Source organism: Oncorhynchus tshawytscha, linkage group LG28 (genome assembly GCF_018296145.1).
Source record: "Oncorhynchus tshawytscha isolate Ot180627B linkage group LG28, Otsh_v2.0, whole genome shotgun sequence".
NCBI lineage: Eukaryota > Metazoa > Chordata > Actinopteri > Salmoniformes > Salmonidae > Oncorhynchus > Oncorhynchus tshawytscha.
In genome coordinates this window covers 25,575,638-25,587,939 of record NC_056456.1, presented here as the reverse complement: position 1 = coordinate 25,587,939, position 12,302 = coordinate 25,575,638, and the positions used below count along the sequence as shown (strand labels likewise).

Sequence of the window (12,302 nt, the reverse complement as noted above, 5' to 3'; positions counted from 1 at the left end):
AAATGGCACCCTATTCCTATGTTGTGCACCACTTTTGACCAGAGGTTCTGGTCAAAAGTAGTGCACTACATGGGGAATAAGGTGCCTTTTGGAACGCTTCCCTTCTCCCCAGCTCATGCGGAGAGTTGGTTCATAGACTCCATAGATTCCTGCTGTGAACTGTTTCAACACAAATGTTGTGTATGTACAGTAGTGGAGTCATTTATTAGTCTCTAACCCCTGCTGCCTTTGGTATTTCCACTCTGGCCTAAAGAAGGGATGCAGCGAGTGAGAATAATATTCTCTCAGCAGAGAATGTGACCACCAAAATGTGCATGTGTTTATGCTTGCTTGTGTGTGTATTTGTCGGTGGTGTGTGTGTTTCGGAGTGTCAGTCTCTGGCAGGATGTCTTGACTACAGCCTCCTCAGTCCCTCCCCCTCTGTCACACAGTAGGACCCTCCAACCCCCTGCCCCGCACCTGTCTGTCTGTTCAAACAGACGGACTCGTATGTGATTTCTTGTCTCAGGTCACATAGCCTTATCATCATGAATAAAGAGGCCAACAAATACTAATGTACACATCAGTGCACATCTGTCTGACTGGGTCGGATTCAACCCCAATGCCGACTCTGGCATGTGTGCCGGGGCCTACCGCACTAACGGCGAGACCCCACAGGCCAGCAGATGGACTCTTACATTATTTCCTGTCTTGGGTTACAGGCGTGTTCCTGTGTTACATAATCATCAGGAACACCGAGTATACACATACAGTATACAGGTGTACATAGCAGTGTGCTAACAGCTAACCCCGTTTCCTTTCTTTGTTGTAAGTTCCTTGTAGGGTCAAGTTCTCACCTAGTAACTTGACAAATTAGCCTACTTTTCACCTCCGGATTATGTCAAAGTTTGTGTTCCAAATGGCACCCTATCCCCTATGTAGTGCACTACTTTTGACCAGAGGCCTATTGACCTTGGTCAAAAGTTTTTATTTTTTGTTTTATTTCACCTTTATTTAACCAAGTGGGCTAGTTGAGAACAAGTTCTCATTTACAACTGCGACCTGGCCAAGATAAAGCAAAGCAGTGCGACACAAACAACAACACAGAGTTAATGTAATAAATAAGTGTACATTCAATGGGGCGGCAGGGTAGCCTAGTGGTTAGAGCGTTGGATTAGTAACCGGAAGGTTGCAAGTTCAAACCCCCGAGCTGACAAGGTACAAATCTGTCGTTCTGCCCCTGAACAGGCAGTTAAACCCACTGTTCCTAGGCCGTCATTGAAAATAAGAATTTGTTCTTGCCTAGTTAAAGCCTTAAATTAAGGTAAAATAAAATAAATAAAAATAAATTCAATAACACAATAGAAAAAAATGAAAGTCTATATACAGAGTGTGCAAATGGCATGACAAGGTAGGCAATATATAGGCCATAGTAGCAAAGTAATTACAATTTAGCAGATTAACAATGGAGTGATAAATGAGTAGATGATGATGTGCAAGTAGAGATACTGGAGTGCAAAAGAGAAGAAAAGGTAGGATGAGGTAGGTAGATTGGATGGGCTATTTACAGATGGACTATGTACAGCTACAGCGATCGGTAAGCTGCTCAGTAGCTGATGTTTAAAGTTAGTGAGGGAAATATAAGTCTCCAGCTTCAGCGATTTTTGCAATTCGTTCCAGTCACTGGCAGCAGAGAACTGGAAGAGAACTGGAAGGAAAGGCGGTCAAAGGAGGTGTTGGCTTTGGGGATGACCAGTGAGATATACCTGCTGGAGCGCGTGCTACGGGTGGGTGTTGTTATTGTGACCAGTGAGCTGACATAAGGTGGAGCCTTACCTATCATAGACTTACAGATGACCCGAAGCCAGTGGGTCTGGTGACGAATATGTAGCGAGGGCCAGCCGACAGGTCGCAGTGGTGGGTGGTATAAGGGGCTTTGCTAACAAAATGGATGGCACTGTGATAGACTGCATCCAGTTTGCTGAGTAGACTATTGGAAACAATTTTGTAGATGACATCGCCGAAGTCGAGGATCGGTGGGATAGTCAGTTTTACTAGGTTAAGTTTGGCGGCGTGAGTGAAGGAGGCTTTGTTGCGAAATAGAAAGCCGATTCTAGATTTGATTTTGAATTGGAGATGTTAAAGTAGTGCACTATGTAGGGGATAGGGTTCCATTTTGGAAGCAGTCATTGACTCTTGCAGTTGGATAATTATTGGCTACTTTCTCTTTTGCCTCTATGTAGCTACATCTCCATCACTCCCTCATTAGTCCCCTACTGCTGTATAAGCCTTACCAGAGTAGGTTAACAGTGAGTGGCTCTGTGAGGCTCAGCTTAACGCCTGAAAGGAAATGCAAAGTTGTGCTTAACAATGTGTTCATTCGGCCTGTATCTCAAATGGCACTCTATTCCCTATATAGTGCGCTACTTTGGATCAGAGCCCATGGTAAAAAGTAATGTACTATATAGAGAATAGTGTGCCATTTGGGACCCTGTCATAGTGGATCTGGAGCTGAACGATGAGCTCCAGCTAAGGTGTATGTATTGTAGTATCTGTTTTAGAGAGGGAGCACAAACAAAGGCTGACGCTGTATGTTGTTCGTCATTAGCATGTTGTGATGACAATGATATGTTAACACGCTAGTCTTGTCTCCGATCTCCTTCATGTGCTTTGATAAAAGCCTCTTCCGTTTAATTCTGACTAATGACTTTGTTGTTTTCTCTCCACCCGTATCCCAAAGGCAACAGAAATAGCCCCGGGGTCTGCCAGCCAGTCACATTATGCATGTGCCCCAAATGGCACCCTATTCCATATATAGTGCACTACTTTTGACCAGAGCCCTATGGTTACTATGCCAGCGGTTCTTTGGCCGGTGGAGTTTAGCTGTTTGTGTTTGTTGTTGGTTGTCAATATCTGTCAGACTCCGAAACAGGGGTTTGGAAATCATTTGGCTTGTGAATAATACACCAAAACATCACCATTGTTCAGTGGAATCGATAAAGCTATTTGTTTCTGAACATGACATAGAGCCCCTCCTGTGAGCCAGGGTTGTTTTAGCAAAGTCAGACCAACCTGTCTTCGGCCATGGCACGTAGATCACTTGCTGGGTGTTGGCGATTTTATCAATATGTAGAATCGTTGGGAAATTAACAGAAAATGACAGGCAATGTTCGGTGTTCAAAGAAGATAGGATGGCCATTCGCTGCTAAGAACTGTTCTTTGGCACAGTCTGTTTTGTCCCTCCCTAGAGGAAGCTGGTAGCAGGGAATAGTATTTTGACATTCATCTGCAGTACAGCTCTCTAACAGGGAGCATGCAGGCTGTGCCCACTAGACATGCCTTTCCTAAGATCAATAAGATCAATCGTCTGTAGGACGATATCTGACTGTGGTTAGAAAGACTGTGATGCTCAGAGCTCTGCATCATTTGTGTGTCACTGTGAGCTTGCATTTTCTGATATACCAGGCCATTCTCTCTCTCTCTCTGACTCTTTCTTTCTCTGCTGTGTCGCCCTTCCCGTCTCACTCCCTCCCCTGGTAGCAAATGTGCATATTGATCCTCAGTGGGGGGTTGGTTGGGTGAGTGTAGCAGAGCTGTGAAAATACATCTACACTGCAGAGCCCCATGGGACGAGCCCCTGCCAGATGGATCGGTAAAGCAAAACCAAAAATCTCCACCGAAACCATCCAAGAGTCCCGGGCACAGTGTTCTGTTCTTCTGTCCCCTACTGTGGAGGGAGAGACACTCCCAGGCATTTTACACGTGGAGAATGAAACCTGAAACACTCCTGTGACACCCGCCTCCCCCGCTCTCCTTCTGACATCGCACATCAAATTAAAATGACAAAATGAAAAGGGATCTGTCCCACTTGGGCCGGGGGTGCGTGGGATGCTTGTATCCACAGAATGGGAAACGTATATTAAAACCGTTGGGAGGGAAGGAGAGAGGGGATAGGAAGAGGAGAGAGAACCCAGGCGTTCTGGCTGTGAGTGGGTTCGCTGGGGGTTTGCTTTCTGGCTGTATTTACTGCTCAAGCTGGAACTGCTTGCCTCACTGCCTGGCTGCTTGCTGGCCCGAGGAGTCATCTGAAAATGTGCTTTCACGTCATCGTTATCATCTGTGCCAGGGCCTGTTTCTGTGACTAGAGTCTCTTTCTCTCACTATTTCTCTTGCTCTCTCCCTCTCTCTCCTCTACGGGTTTATGTCTTCCCCTGCCATCAAATCTCCTCTCACTTCCTGCCTGGAAGGAAGCTTGTCTTTATAATTCCATTTTATTGCTCTTTTTCCCCTCCTCCAAATCTTCTGCAGAGGTGTTATTGTACTCAGATGCATGGATATTGCAAAGCAACGAGTCACATCAATTCTTGTGTAAGGATCTCAGCAAAGCCTTTCCTGTTCCTTGTTGCGGAAGCCATATAATGTGTCAGAGAAAGAGCAGACTGTCCAGCGCTCCCGTTGTCTAACCAGGATTGAAGATGAGGTCTCTATCCCAAATGGCACCCTATTTGTGCACTACTTTTGTCCAGCGCTCATAGGGTCAAAAGAAGTGCAATATATAGGAAATAGGGTGTCATTTGGAATGAAGCCTATGAGTCTTACCCACACAGTAGGTCCAGAGCCCAGTTCATTGCCTCCTTGTCCCCTAGTCCCTAGCTTTACGACACTCGCTCCATTTCCCCACTACTGTTTAAATCACCAGACCACTTTATCTTGGCCTTCTGAAACAGCTTAGTCCATTGTGTGCCAGTGGGTCCCTTAATGGAGAGCATTGTGTAAAGGGCTGCCAGGCCAGACTGGGGGATGCATCCCAAATGTCACCCTATTCATCACAGTGCACCACTTTTGACCAGGACCCGTAGGGCTCTGGTCAAAAGTAGTGAACTATATAGGGAATAGGGTGCCATTTGAGACCCGGACCCTAATCGATTCTCTGTATTTCAGACCCGATGGAATAGCAAGGCCTCCTCTGTCAGACTCTGAGACATAACTGATATTGGCATCTCTTGATTTAGAGTGCCCAGCCATCAGAGGTGATTGTTTCAGTGAGGAAAATATATTGCTGAGTTCTTCTGCGATATGATTTGTACCACACTTAAAGTGATTACACAGGCCCTGTGATAAAGGATCGGTCTCTTTTTCCGTAGGTGTGACTAACTTATTTAAATCGTTATGTGAATGATACTTGATCTATCAATGTTATAGTGTCACACCTCATACACCATACAGTATTGTACGCAGACAAGGTGCATATTTTGCATATCCTCACCACGAATAGGAGAACTCTGGCTTTGCCAGGCATCACAGACAATTAGAGGCTTTCTTTCAGCCACAATAATGTCTAATCTTGTACGCAGAGAGAGAGATTGGTTGTTTGTTTTTCCGTCTACTGTGCATTTGAATATCCCAACTGATATTTTATCCCAACTGACATACCTGTGAAACATTATCAATGGACTGACCTTTCAGCTGCTTCCTGTTGGCTAAAACATTCGTTCATTCCTCATTAATCATTATTCATTTGCCATTTACATCAATACCTCTAGTCTGCCTCCTAACCCACTCCTCATGCATCAACGTCCGTTCTGATGGCTTCAACTCCCACACTCTGGATGCTTTTAAAATGGCACCCTATATAGGGAATAAGGTCCCATTTGGGATGTAAACATTTCTAGAGATAACTTTTCTCTCTTTTTTGTTTATCTTCATTAGTATTCTCCTCTTGCCCCTCTGAGGAGTGAGTGTACTGTAATGTGATGCTGGTGTGTGTGTGTGTGTGTGTGTGTGTGTGTGTGGGTCATCAGAGTGAGATTAGAGCTGCCACCTTTGGAGAGAGCAGCTGACGGGGTTTGAGTCACAGCATTGGAGGAAGCATAACTGAACATGGCAGCTGCAGCCCTGCCTTCAGACTAGAGGTCCAGCCCTGCCTTCAGACTAGAGGTCCAGCCCTGCCTTCAGACTAGAGGTCCAGCCCTGCCTTCAGACTAGAGGTCCAGCCCTGCCTTCAGACTAGAGGTCCAGCCCTGCCTTCAGACTAGAGGTCCAGCCCTGCCTTCAGACTAGAGGTCCAGCCCTGCCTTCAGACTAGAGGTCCAGCCCTGCCTTCAGACTAGAGGTTCAGCCAGTCTCAGCTTCCATTAGCACTGGTTCTATGACTATTGATTACCTTTCACCTCCTACTCCCTCCTGTTGCCCCCATGCCCTCACAGGTTAACTAACCTATCTGTCTGCCTGCCTGGCTAGCACTGCAACATATATATACCCTCCATCTCATCCCTCACCCACAACCTCATCCCTTCCGTCTTATTTTACTTACCTTGACTAAATTTGTGTCGTCCATATTTATTTTAAGTGAAACCGATTGGAACTTTCCGGGTCCCTTCTGAGAGAACCTTCTAATGGACTCATCTATATGTAAATGATCAGTGAGATGATGGGGTCTGTCCTGTTGCTGGGAAGGAGGAGGAGAAGCAATTAGTCTTTATGGAGGTAAAGGAGGTCTGGTGTAAAGTTTCTGGGTGGGGTACACAGTTTGGATTGAGTGAGAATGTTTAGGGGTCAGTGACCCTGTGAAATGGTCTCAGACACTGGTCTCAGTTATTTTAATAAGGTACACACATTGGTCATCTTTTGTGAAAAAAATTATAATTGGTCTTAGTTTAAGACACTTCATTATCATAGTAGCAAGAAATACCTCAATCGATTGCGGCCCTCTCGTTCAAGCCTGTACAGCCATATCCAATCACCCATTCCATCCTTAAGCGTTCACACTTTCTGTGCCTCCAATGACAGAGGGCAGTGTTGGACACATGCACCCCCAGATGCCACAGTAACTCAATCAGGGGAGTTGGAGAGGGAGATTGATGTAGGTTCGGCTCGCTCGGCACCAGCTCTGGTCGAGTCAGTCAGTGGAGCCCAGGAAGGAAGCCTCTGGGGTCCAGAGCAGTGGACTGCATCCAACCTCAGAAATCCAGAGCTCCAGGCTGCATCCCATAGGCAATCGGGTTTCATTTGGGACATGGCCCCAGAATGCATCCTGCTCCACCCTGCTTGACCCGGCACGTGCCACAGGAGGTCTCCACTCCAGAAGGCGAGGCCATGTGTATTTATTCCATCAGCACTGTCCAGTCAAGATGCTCAATGTTCTTCAGTCCTGTCAATCACTAGAAGTCCTTCTGTCTGTCTTTTCTGTCCCTGAGTTGATGGACAGACCGGTTTTCACCTTAGAGACTATCTGCTATCTACACTCCACACATCCAACTCACACACACAGTCAACGCTACTGTTCTATTAAATAAACTATTTATTCAACAGCGAGACCAATACACTACCCACTTTATATTTGGAAATACAGTCGTAGCAGTCATTCACTATATATATACAAAAGTATGTGGACACCTCTTCAAATTAGTGGATTCGGCTATTTCAGCCACACCCGTTGCTGACAGGTGTATAAAATTGAGCACACGTCAATGGAATCTCCATAGACAAACATTGACAGTAGAAAGGCCTTACTGAGATGCTCAGTGACTTTCTACATGGCAACGTCATAGGATGCCACCATCTGTCTTTCCAACAAGTCAGTTCGTCAAATTTCTGCAATGCTGGAGCTGCCCCGGTCAACTGCAAGCGCTGTTATTGTGAAGTGGAAACGTCTAGAAGCAACAACAGCTCAGCCGTGAAGTGTTAGACCACACAATCTCAAAGAAGGGGACCACCGAGTGCTGAGCGAGTAGCGTGTAAAAATTGTCTGTCTTCATTTGCAACCCTCACTACTGAGTTCCAAACTGCCTCTGGAAGCAATGTCAGCACAAGAACTGTTCGTTGGGAGCTTCCTGAAATGGGTTTCCATGGCTGAGCAGCCGCACACAAGCTTAAGATCACCATGTGCAATGCCAAGCGTCAGCTGGAGTGGTGTAAAGCTCTCCTCCATTGGACTATGGAGCTGTGGAAATGCATTCTCTGAAGTAATGAATCACGCTTCAAATCAAATTGTACTTGTCACATGTGCCCAATACAACCGTTAAAAGCTTACTTACAAGCCCTTAACCAACAATGCAGTTCAAGAAATAGAGTTTTAAGAAAATATTTACTGAATGATCTAAAGTTTTAAAAAATGAATAAAAATGAAGAGTAAAATAACAATAAAGAGGCTATGTACAGGGGGTGTTGGTAATGAGTCAATGTGCGGGGGTACAGGTTAGGCGAGGTAATTTGTACATGATAAAGTGACTAAGCATACATAATAAACAGAGAGAGTAGCAGCAGTGTAAAAACAAAAGAGGGGGGGGGGTCAATGTAAATAGTCTGGGTGGCAATTTAATTAATTGTTCAGCAGTCTTATGGCTTGGGGGTAGAAGCTGTTAAGAAGCCTTTTGGACCTAGACTTGGCGATCTGGTACCGCTTGCTGTGCGGTAGCAGAGAAAACAGTCTATGACTTGGGTTTACTGGAGTCTTTGACCATTTTTTGGTCCTTCCTCTGACACCACCTTTTATATAGGTCCTGGATGGCAGGAAGCTTGGCCCCAGTGATGTACTGGGCTGTGCGGACTACCCTCTGTAGCGCCTTACGGTCGGATGCCGAGCAGTTGCCATAACAGGCGGTGATGCAAACGGTCAGGATGCTCTAGATGGTGCAGCTGTAGAAGTTTTTGAGGATCTGGGGACCCATGCCAAATCTTGAAAAGGTGTTGTCGTGCCTTCCTCACAACTGTCTTGGTGTGTTTGGACCATGATAGTTTGTTTGTGATGTGGACACCAAGGAACTTGAAACTCTTGAACCGTTCCACTGCAGCCCCTCGATGTGAATTGGGGGGGGTGTGTTCTGCCCTCCTTTTCCTGAAGTCTACGATCAGCTCCTTTGTCTTGCTCACGCTGAGGGAGAGGTTGGATCTTTTCCTTGCACCACACTGCCAGGTCTCTGATCTCCTCCCTAAAGGCTGTCTCCTTGTTGTCTGTGAACAGGCCTACCACTGTTGTGTTGTCAGAAAACTTAATGATGGTGTTGGAGACATGCTTGGCCACGCATTTGCGGGTGAACATGGAGTACAGGAGGGGATTAAGCACGCACTCCTGACGGGCCCCCGTGTTGAGGATCAGCTTGGCACATGTGTTGTTGCCTACCCTTATCACCTGGGGGCGGCCCAGATATCCAAGATCCAGTTGCAGAGGGAGGTGTTTAGTCCCGGGGTCCTTAGCTTAGCTGTCAGCCAATCCGCATTCATGGCTCAAACCACCCAGTTTGAGCCCGTGATGCGCCGTGCCTAAGAACAGCCCTTAGGTGTGGTATACTGGCCATATACCACACCCCCTCGTGCCGTATTGGTTAACTCTATTACATGTTATCTTTTTATTTGACTCTTTATTATGGAAATTGATTATTGTACTGTAGCTAGCCCATAAGCATTTCACTGCACTTTTTATACCTGCTGTAAACTGTACGTGGCAAAATATTTTATTTTATTTCATAAGTTGGACTTTGGACAGCATTTGATGATCAAGAGAACGGAATAGTTGCTCATTCTTCAGCTCTGTGAATTAACTAGAGATCCTGTTTTCACTCAGTCTCTGCCTTTGAGCAGAGGGATGGGTAGATAAGTCCCACTTTAGACAGCATTGATGATCAGGACAACGGAATAGTGCTCTACTGTGGTTAAACACCCTGTTGGTATGGGAGTCACGTTAGACTTTTGATGTTATTATACTCTGGCTCCAATACCTCTGTATTCCACAGTGACAGAAATCAGATACAGCTGAATTTACAACATTGCCTTGGCCTGATCGCTATGCTTGAGCAGTAAAATGGCTGCTGAAGAATGTTGGCACCCCTTTAGATGATGCTGTGGTGAGCAGAGAGAGGCACATTCTCTCCAGTTCACACGTTTCCCTCCCTCGCCTTCCAAGACACAGAAATGAATGTCTTTATAAAGCCTTGAGAAAAAATGTAACGTGCTTCTGTGCTCTTGTTGGCTTTTTAATATATTTATTTACTTCCCAGTTATGTCTGTTGGATTTGTATCGTGGTTAAACTGGAGATTAAACTTTCTTCTTTCCATGTCCCTCCATTTTTATATATTCATGGCTGTACAGGGTCATGTCTTATTATGAACAGGCAGAGTGTGAACAGCAGCTGGAGTTTCAGGGAGTTTCAGTGTTTCCCTCTTCAGCTATAAGGTTCTGTGGCACTGGAGGCTGTTCATCAGCCTTTTTATTTCTACGTCACAAATGGCACCCTATTCCCTATATATATTGTGCCCTCCACTAATATTGGCACGCTTGGTAATTATGAGCAAAACATGCTGTGGGAAAAAATGGCTTTATTGTTTATCCTCTCTGTCTTTCAATCAAAATATTCCCAGAAATCTAACATTTAATTAAAGTAAAATAATTAATGTATTCTTATCATAAATCAAATATTTTTCTCAAATATATGTGTGCCACAATTATTGGTACCCCTTCATTCAATATGTTGTGCAAACCTCCCTTTGCCAAGATAACAGCTCTGAGTCTGCCAAGATAACAGCTATATGCAGTATTTTTGTTTTTTTATGTATTATTTCTTACACTGTTACTCCAGGAAATCTTAAGTCTTATTACATACAGCCGGGAGGAACTATTGGATATAAGGGCAACATAAACTTACCAACATTATGACCAGGAATACGACTTTCCCGAAGCAAATCCTCTGTTTGGTCCACCACCCAGGACAATGGATAGGATACCAGCAGGCGACCCAAAACAATGGCTCTGCAGAAGGGGCAGACGGAGCGGTCTTCTGGTCAGGCTCCGTAGACGTGCACATCGCTCACTGCTCCTGAGTTTACTACTCGCCAATGTCCAGTCTCTTGACAACAAGGTAGACGAAATTCGAGCAAGGGTTGCCTTCCAGAGAGACATCAGAGATTGCAATTTTCTGCTTCACGGAAACATGGCTCACTCGGGATACGTTATCAGAGTTGGTACAGCCACCTGGTTTCTTCACGCATCGCGCTGACAGAAACAAACATCTCCCTGGTAAGAAGAAGGGCGGGGCTGTATTATGCCTTATGATTGAGTCGTGGTGTGATCATAACAACATACAGGAACTCAGTTCCTTTTGTTCACCTGACCTAGAATTCCTTACAATCAAATGCCGACTGCATTATCTACCAAGAGAATTCTCTTTGATTATAACCACAGTCGTGTATATTGCCCCCCACACCAAGCAGACACCTCGACGGCCCTAAAAGAACTTCATTGGACTCTATGTAAACTGGAAACCACATATCCCGAGGCTGCATTTATTGCAGCTGGGGATTTTAACAAGGCTAATCTTTTCGGCAAAACTGACCACGACTCCATTTTGTTGCTCCCAGCCTATAGACCGAAACTAAAACAGGAAAAGCCCGTGCTCAGGTCTGTTCAACGCTGGTCCGACCAATTGGATTCCACACCTCAAGATCGCTTCGATTACGTGGACTGGGATATGTTCCGGATAGCGCCGAACAACAACATTGATGTATACGCTGATTCGCTGAGCGAGTTTATTAGCAAGTGCATCGGTGATGTGGTACCCACGGTGACTATTAAAACCTTCCCCAACCAGAAACCGTTCATTGATGGCAACTTTCGCGCAAACTGAAAGCGCGAAGCACTGCTTTTAATCAGGACAAGGCGACCGGGAACATGACCGAATACAAACAGTGTAGCTATTCCCTCCGCAAGGCAATCAAACAAGCTAAGAGTCAGTATAGAGACAAAGTACAGTCGCAATTCAACGGCTCAGACATGAGAGATATGTGGCAGGATCTACAGTCAATGACGGACTACAAAAAGAAAACCAGCCCCGTTGCGGACTCCGATGTCTTGCTCCCAGACAAACTAAACAGCTCTTTGCTTGCTTTGAGGACAATACAGTGCCACCAACATGACCCACTACCAAAAGGGTGTGTTCTCAGCCCTCTCCCGTACTCCCTGTTCATCCATGACTGCGTGGCCATGCACGCCTCCAACTCAATCGTCAAGTTTGCAGACGACACTACAGTGGCTGGCTTGATTACCAACAACGACGAGACGACCAACAGGGAGGAGGTGAGGGCCCTCGGAGTGTGATGTCAGGAAAATAACCTCACACTCAACGTCAACAAAACAAAGGAGATGATCGTGGACTTCAGGAAACAGCCGAGTGAGCAGCCCCCTATCCACATCAACGGGACAGTAGTGGAGAAGGTGGAACGTCTTAAGCTCCTCAGAGTACACATCACGGACATACTGAAATGGTCCACCCAGACAGACAGCGTGGTGAAGAAGGTGCAACAGCGCCTCTTCAACCTCAGGAGGCTGAAGG

At 45.7% G+C, this 12,302-nt stretch overlaps 1 protein-coding gene across 10 annotated transcripts in view; it reads left to right on the top strand.

Moving 5' to 3' along the window:
- LOC112227384 (disco-interacting protein 2 homolog C-like) overlaps positions 1-12,302 on the top strand; it is a 233,635-nt gene that overhangs the window by 83,094 nt on the left and 138,239 nt on the right. Inside the window, exon 2 of one of the 10 annotated variants that reach the window (XM_042308315.1) lies at positions 5,781-6,091. The exons of the other annotated variants lie outside the window; for them this stretch is intronic. The gene's annotated coding sequence lies outside the window, so the exon portion shown is untranslated. The remainder of the gene's footprint in view (positions 1-5,780; positions 6,092-12,302) is intronic. 10 annotated transcript variants of the gene reach the window in all.